Below are 6733 nucleotides of genomic sequence, written 5' to 3'. Positions count from 1 at the left end.
TGTGTTTAATTGCCTTTGTATATCTGTAGTACATCACTGTCCGAGCGGCGGGCGGGAAATGTGGGGGCGGGGAATGCGCCGGTGTCAATCAAAGAGACACGCTTGGATTACCATCACTTCTACTCAATTACGCTTCATAAAAGAGAGAGGGAGCGAGAGAGAGAGCAGAATTGACAAGGGGAAAGAATTGAGCTGGACGATTGAGCTTCAAGAAAGAAAAATTATAATTTTTTTCTCTGATTTCTAAGATGTCTTGGCATTTTGAGAAGTATCTCTCTATTCATACTGCCTTCTCTGCTCTAAATCCTCTCACTGTGGGTCCCACTGTGTTCTGAGGCATCCATATCATGTCTGGCCTGCGTTTATTAAACAGATCCATAATTCTACATTATTGCATCATCTGTCCAGCCAAGCATTTTCCAAAGCCGCGGGCTCTCCTGGCGGGACTGACAGACGGCCACTGGCTGCCTATGTATGCAAGCCTGAGTGTTTATTGCATATGTATGTGAACATGTAAACGTGCATTGGTGTGTCTGTGCGTGCGTGCGTGCGTGTGTGTGAGTGTGTTGAGGTGGTGTCTGAATTGACGTAGCATCAGTGTGCTTTTGCGTGTCCATATGTTTCAACCCGCAGCTACATCTACCATCTGTCCCCTGTGCAACGCTAATTTAGCTCCCCTGTCAGAATCCCACTCTCCTTATATTCCCTGCTGTCAAGTCAGTCCATGTGGTGGTGATAGTGGTGGTGGTGGTGGTGGTGGTGGTGGTCCTCTCCCTCTCTCCCTCTATGTCTGTTGTTCTCTGTCTCTCCTTCTCTGTCTCTTTCTGTTGTTTTTCTTTCCGTCTTTCTTTGTGTGTTTCTTTCCTTCTCTCTCTCTAAATATGCATTGGTGTTGGTGATGGAGTTGTTTACTCCCTCTCTCTCTCTCTCTCTCTCTCTCTCTCTCTCTCTCTCTCTCTCTCTCTCTCTCTCGCTCTCTCTCGCTCTCTCTTGCTCTCTCTATTTCTCTTTCTTTCCTTGTCCATTGTTTTTCTTGCTTGTAGCATTATTCTTTCGCAGTGTTGCACACTTGTTACCGTGTTGTGATGGGGGTGGGGGCGGTGGTGGTTTAAGGAAGGTGGGGTGGTGGTAGTGGTGGTGGTTGAGGTACGAGTGGCGGTGAAGGTAACGGTGTGGGTGGTGCCGGGAATAAAGGGGGGCTTCAGTATATATTTCTGGGGTGCAGAGAGAGCGAGTGAGAAGAAGGTTGAACGTGTCAGGACATTCTTAAAGTAATCACTCAAAGTCGGCTTCGTACAAGGTTAAAGTTCAAGCTATGTCAACATACAGACAACCAATTGGAGTGGCTCGGGTGTGTGGAATGGTCCACGGTGCAGAGGTAAGAAAGGGCTGTGAGTGAGAGTGAGTTCAATGTAAGCAGTAGCTGCTTCAGGAGAAGTCATTACACTTTGTTTTTGTTGTGAGGCATTCAAGAGAGTGTAAAACTCTTCTCATACAAAAACAACACTTGACTGCATGCTCGGAATTAGCGGATAAGTCGTGGCATCAAGGTGTGACTATATCAGTGACACTCTTGTGTGCTTCTCTCAGCATATTTTCCACTCGCTTCGACGTCAATTGAACGGTGCTAATTCTCAAGGGGAAAAAAAGGCACAAACTCATTCGTCATTACGAGCTTCATTCAATAACTGTGATTATCTGCCCAAGGTTTGTGACACATTTTTACAACACACAAGGTTGTTGGCGTGTAGTTCCAAACTAAATCAATAAAGATATTTTGTTGCATATGATGATTCATTGAAGAAAACACAGATAACGGTGCGAATAGTTGATAGATAAAATGTCATCAACAGTTTTGTACAGTGGAATGGCAAGCCTCAATTTAATTCGTCCAACATAATCCATTCCAGCAGATTGCTCTTAAGCAATGCAAAACAAAACCCTGTCACCCCAAAGCCCTCTGTGAAGCTCCCATTCAGCCACCTGTGCTAGGTAACTGTAGATTTTTTCCTTTTTCTTCTTCTACTTTTTTTCTCCTCCCCCGTGTCTCACCTGAGGGGACAGATATCGGTGAAACACATCAGGAGGGAGTGATAATTAGCGGCGCACAACTTGCTGTTAGCACGCTCCTCCTGTCCCCAGAGTGCCTCCAACATGTCGCGCCATCAAAACCCCCTGTGACAGCGTCGCGTCTGTGTGTCTGTGTGTGTGTGTGTGTGTGTGTGTGTGTGTGTGTGTGTGTGTGTGTGTGTGTGTGTGTGTGTGTGTGTGTGTGTGTGTGTTTGTGTGTCTATGTATGTGTGTGTGTGTGTCTATCTGTGTGTGTGTGTGTCTGTGTGTGTTCATGTCTCTGTGTCTGTGTGTGTGTGTGTGTCAGTGTGTGTGAGTGTGTCTCTGTGTCTTGGTGTGTTCATGTCTCTGTATCTGTATCTGTGTGCGTGTGTGTATGTGTGTGTGTGTGTGTCAGTGTGTGTGTCGGTGTGAAGGCGCCGTAAATGATTGTGATTAAAGCTACGACAATATTCCTACGGGTGTGTACGTCAGTGAGGGATTGTGGAAGTGCTAATACCACGGCAGCAAGCAACAGGAAACGGCGTTTCGTGTCGGCATGGAAACGTCGTACGAGGGCGCGTTACAGGAGCATAGCCGGGTGGAAGGCGAGGACGAAGAGGAAGAGGAGGAGAAGGTGAGAGAGAGAGGTGAAGGCGCTAACGGACGATCGGAGATGAAAGGCAGATCGAGCGCGTGCCCCGTCTCATCAGCGGTGACATGGCTCATCATTACCGCCCATCTGGCAGGACGACGCCCACTAATTCCTCCTCCCCAAACCATACAGCTGCTGTTTAAGCCCCGGCCCACAGGGGAAGGTGGAGGTGGGGTGTGTGTGTGTGTTGCGGGGGGGGGGGGGGGGGGGGGGGGGGGGGGTGGGGGGGTGGGGGTGGTCCCATGGTACTCGGCCTAGGCGGCGCTCACACCACGGGTATGAGTGCAGGCTGGCCCACGCATACTGTTTACCCTGCCGCCGGCCGGGACGTGTTTTGGACTTTATAGCAGCTGGCCTGTTTGGACTTTTCCTTCAATTTCCTCGCCTTGTTAATGTCAACAATGTTTTACAGCGTCAAGGGATGACCTGGAACGGGTTTGCAGCCCCCGATAGGGATTTAGTTGGTTCATTAAGGTGGTTTTATAACTTGTTTGTGTGTGTGTGTTATGTTTGTGTGAATTTTCATGTATCTGTGTGTTTCTGTGGGTGTGTATGTGTGTTCTTTTGTAAATGTGTGTGTGTTTGTGCGACTGTGTGTTTGTGTTTATTTGTTTGTGAGAATGTGTTTGTATGCATGTGTGTGTGCCAATGAGTCCCCTTGGGTGCATTTGTGTGTGTGTGTGTGTGTGTGTGTGTGTGTGTGTGTGTGTGTGTGTGTGTGTGTGTGTGTGTGTGTGTGCCCACGTCCCGGGTGGTGTAAACAGTGAATGTCCCCGGTGTCTAGAGGTATTACACTGAAGCCCAGCCATGCGTACGGGGGCCTGGGAGGCCTTTCTGAACCAGAGAGGACAATGCCTGTGACCTTTTCAGCGTGCATTAGGACGGGGTCACCTCACCCCCATCTAGGTCTCTTTGAGAGAGAGAGAGAGAGAGAGAGAGAGAGAGAGAGAGAGAGAGAGAGAGAGAGAGGGATGGAGGCGGAGGTAGGGAGACGGATGGATAGAGGGAAACGGATGGAGGTAGAGGAACAGAGGCCCTCTTCACCGTGCCTTTTGGAAATCTGTCCTTCCATTCCTGTCTCTCTCCCTCTCTCTCATTTCTCTTTCACATCTCTCACACACACATTTCTCTCCCCTCTCGCACATTTCCCTCTCTCTCACTTTTCCCTCTCCACCTCGCTCTCTCACTCTCTCAAATCTCTCCCTCTCTCTCTCTGACCCTCTCTCTCTCCCTCTCTGCCGTGCACTTCTGTCCGTGTGCGTTTGCGTCGCCCTCTCAGTCCACACGTATACAGTCACGGTACGCTGTCACCCCAGGCACAGTTGGTTCAGAAGATCCCCACGCCCCCCCCCCACCACCCCAACCCCCAATTCATACCGCAAACCCATCACATCTACCTGCAGGGTGTGGGGGGGGGGGGGGGGGGTGATGTGCATCCTTGCAGCATCCAGGAGAAAATAAAACGTCAAAAACACAAACTAACGATTGAACATTTTTTTTCCTTTCTTTTGCCAGGGAAGAAATCAACGTGATGTGGAAGTATTTGTTGACAGGGTCAGCTGCGTTTGCGTGCGCCGGAGACTGCGGCGGCATCGATCATAGCCGGCCGTGTTTGTCCGTCGATGTCATTCTGGATATCAATCCGGTGGCTCTCGTGGCCAGCACCACCACCACAACTGGAAGGAAAATCCCTTCGCACACTCCCAGGCCCGCACGGATAAAAAAATGCATCGGTGAGCTTCTCATACCTCAGCAACAGTCAGGATGGAAGTGTCTTCACCTATCAAAAGCAATGTAACAGATTTGCGTGTGTATGTGTGTATACGTGAGTGAAAGTGTGTGCATGCATGTGTGTCTCAGTGCATCATGCTTGTCTAACAGAAGAATAACCCAATTATAAAGACAGTCTGCCCCACAGACACACAGTATGTATCAATGTGTGTGTGTGTGTGTGTGTGTGTGTGCGTGGGCGTGGGCGTTTGTGTGTGTGGTGTGGGGGCAGTGGGGGGGGGGGGGGGGGGGGGTCAGTGTGTGCTTGTGTGTGTGTGAGCCTGTTTATGCGTGTGTGTTTGAGTGTGTGTGTGTGCGTGGCAGTGGCAGTGTGTGTACAGGTTGAGACAAACAAAGGGGATTTTTTTAATAAAGATGTAGGGAGAGAGAGAGAAATAGAGAGAAAGGCAAACATTTTGAGAATACCAATAATAATTCGGGGGAAATTTAAATTCAAGGTCTCAGTATTTGTTATATGCGTACAGAGCTCAAATATTGGGCGCATTTTAAATTAACAATCCCAGGGGAGAAATGCAAAATTGCACTTGCTCCGCACGTGCGGCAAAGTACCTTCCCCTCCTCTGTGCCATCTCTCTTTTTTTTGCCCCCTTTTTTTTGTAAAGAGAGGTAGGGGTAGAAAAGGGAGGGGCACTGGTCTGAACCTGACAATTTGGAGGATGTGGTTGCCTAGCAACAGACAGCGGCAGAGTACCTAAAAAAGCAAAAAAAAAGAAACAGCTAGAATATTTGGCTTGTTAAATATTCTGCGCCTGGCAGGACGACACTCAAAAGCCAAATGCTTTTCAGCACAGAATCTGGTTTGGATTGTGTGGAAAAACAAACACAGACCTGCGTTTACCTGTTTTGATATTGAGATTTTTATTAAAATGATTGCATCAGCGGAATCTGTGAGCAAGTATATGTACGATTAAATGACCGGTTTATAGAAAAACAGTGATTGTATTTTTGAAATACAGTCTGAAAAGTATGTAATATAATATTCCACATCAAATATAAAATGAGTTTGTCCAGATCAAATAGCATATATCATTGTCCCCGTGGAAAGCCTTCAATGCAATCACATATTACCTAAGGAAAGAATCCCATTCACACGCATTGAATACACTTCTAAAATGCCATGCTTCCTAGTTTATATCGTACGCTGGGAATCGATGCGTGTGTGTGTGTTTTTGTCATCACACAGATAAACTCAAAGTAATTTCCCTCTGAATTTATTAACATTTCACAAGTGAATCGGCAGTGCATGAGGCTACAGAAGCGTATACAGTTGCCTACATGTGGGCAGATTTCAATATGCTTGAAAGCTGTTTTCCTCGTGAGTGGGTAATGTCAGCTGGCTGTGCTGTGATGTAGATTAAAACAGAAGACAGCAGGTTTTCTCCCCCCGAAGGACAAACAAGCGGTTCCTTTTTATTGAACATTTCCAATATAACAATGTCCATATATTACCTTCCCATGAATAATACATCACAATGTTGCTTAAGCTGCTTTACATTGAATCTATACCGGCGTCCAACAAAAAAAATCAAAGGAATCAAAGAATTTTGGCAGCACCGGCTCCGCTTCCAGGGGCCTTTTTTTTCTGCCAACTTTGCAGACACACTGCAATATCTTTTCGCTTAAGTTATTAGGGCTTCCTCCATAGCTGCATGGCGCCCCGGTGTGCCACGCTTCAGGATAGATTGTAAGTGACTGCTGTTGATCTCGTCACCAGTATTTTCTCACCGAGCTGCAGATAGCGGATAGATAATGGATAGGAAAGCTGACCAGACGCAACGTACGCGCGCCTTCTCGTCGGCTACGTAGCTCCTAGCGTAAACACGCGGCGTGAAAGAATGCTAACAAGGAGCGCGGGTGGCGATGATGAGAGGGAGGGGATGGGGATGGGGAGGTGGGAGTTTGTTCGTTTTCTTTTGTAACGCGGCGAAATGCGCGCTCTCTCTCTCTCATTCTCTCTCTCTCTCTCTCTCTCTCTCTCTCTCTCTCTCTCTCTCTCTCTCTCTCTCTCTCTCTCTCTCTCTCTCTCTCTCTCTCTCTCTCTCTCTCTCTCTCTCTCTCTCTCTCTCTCTATTCTGCGTTGCTCTCATGAATTTATTAATAACAGGGTTCCTTTCAAAACATCTCTGGATAAGACGGATAACACATTCCTTTTATCATCCTCTCTCTCTCTCTCTCTCTCTCTCTCTCTCTCTCTCTCTCTCTCTCTCTCTCTCTCTCTCTCTCTCTCTCTCTCTCTCT

Source organism: Gadus morhua, chromosome 22 (assembly GCF_902167405.1).
Source record: "Gadus morhua chromosome 22, gadMor3.0, whole genome shotgun sequence".
NCBI lineage: Eukaryota > Metazoa > Chordata > Actinopteri > Gadiformes > Gadidae > Gadus > Gadus morhua.
This window is presented reverse-complemented; position numbering follows the sequence as displayed.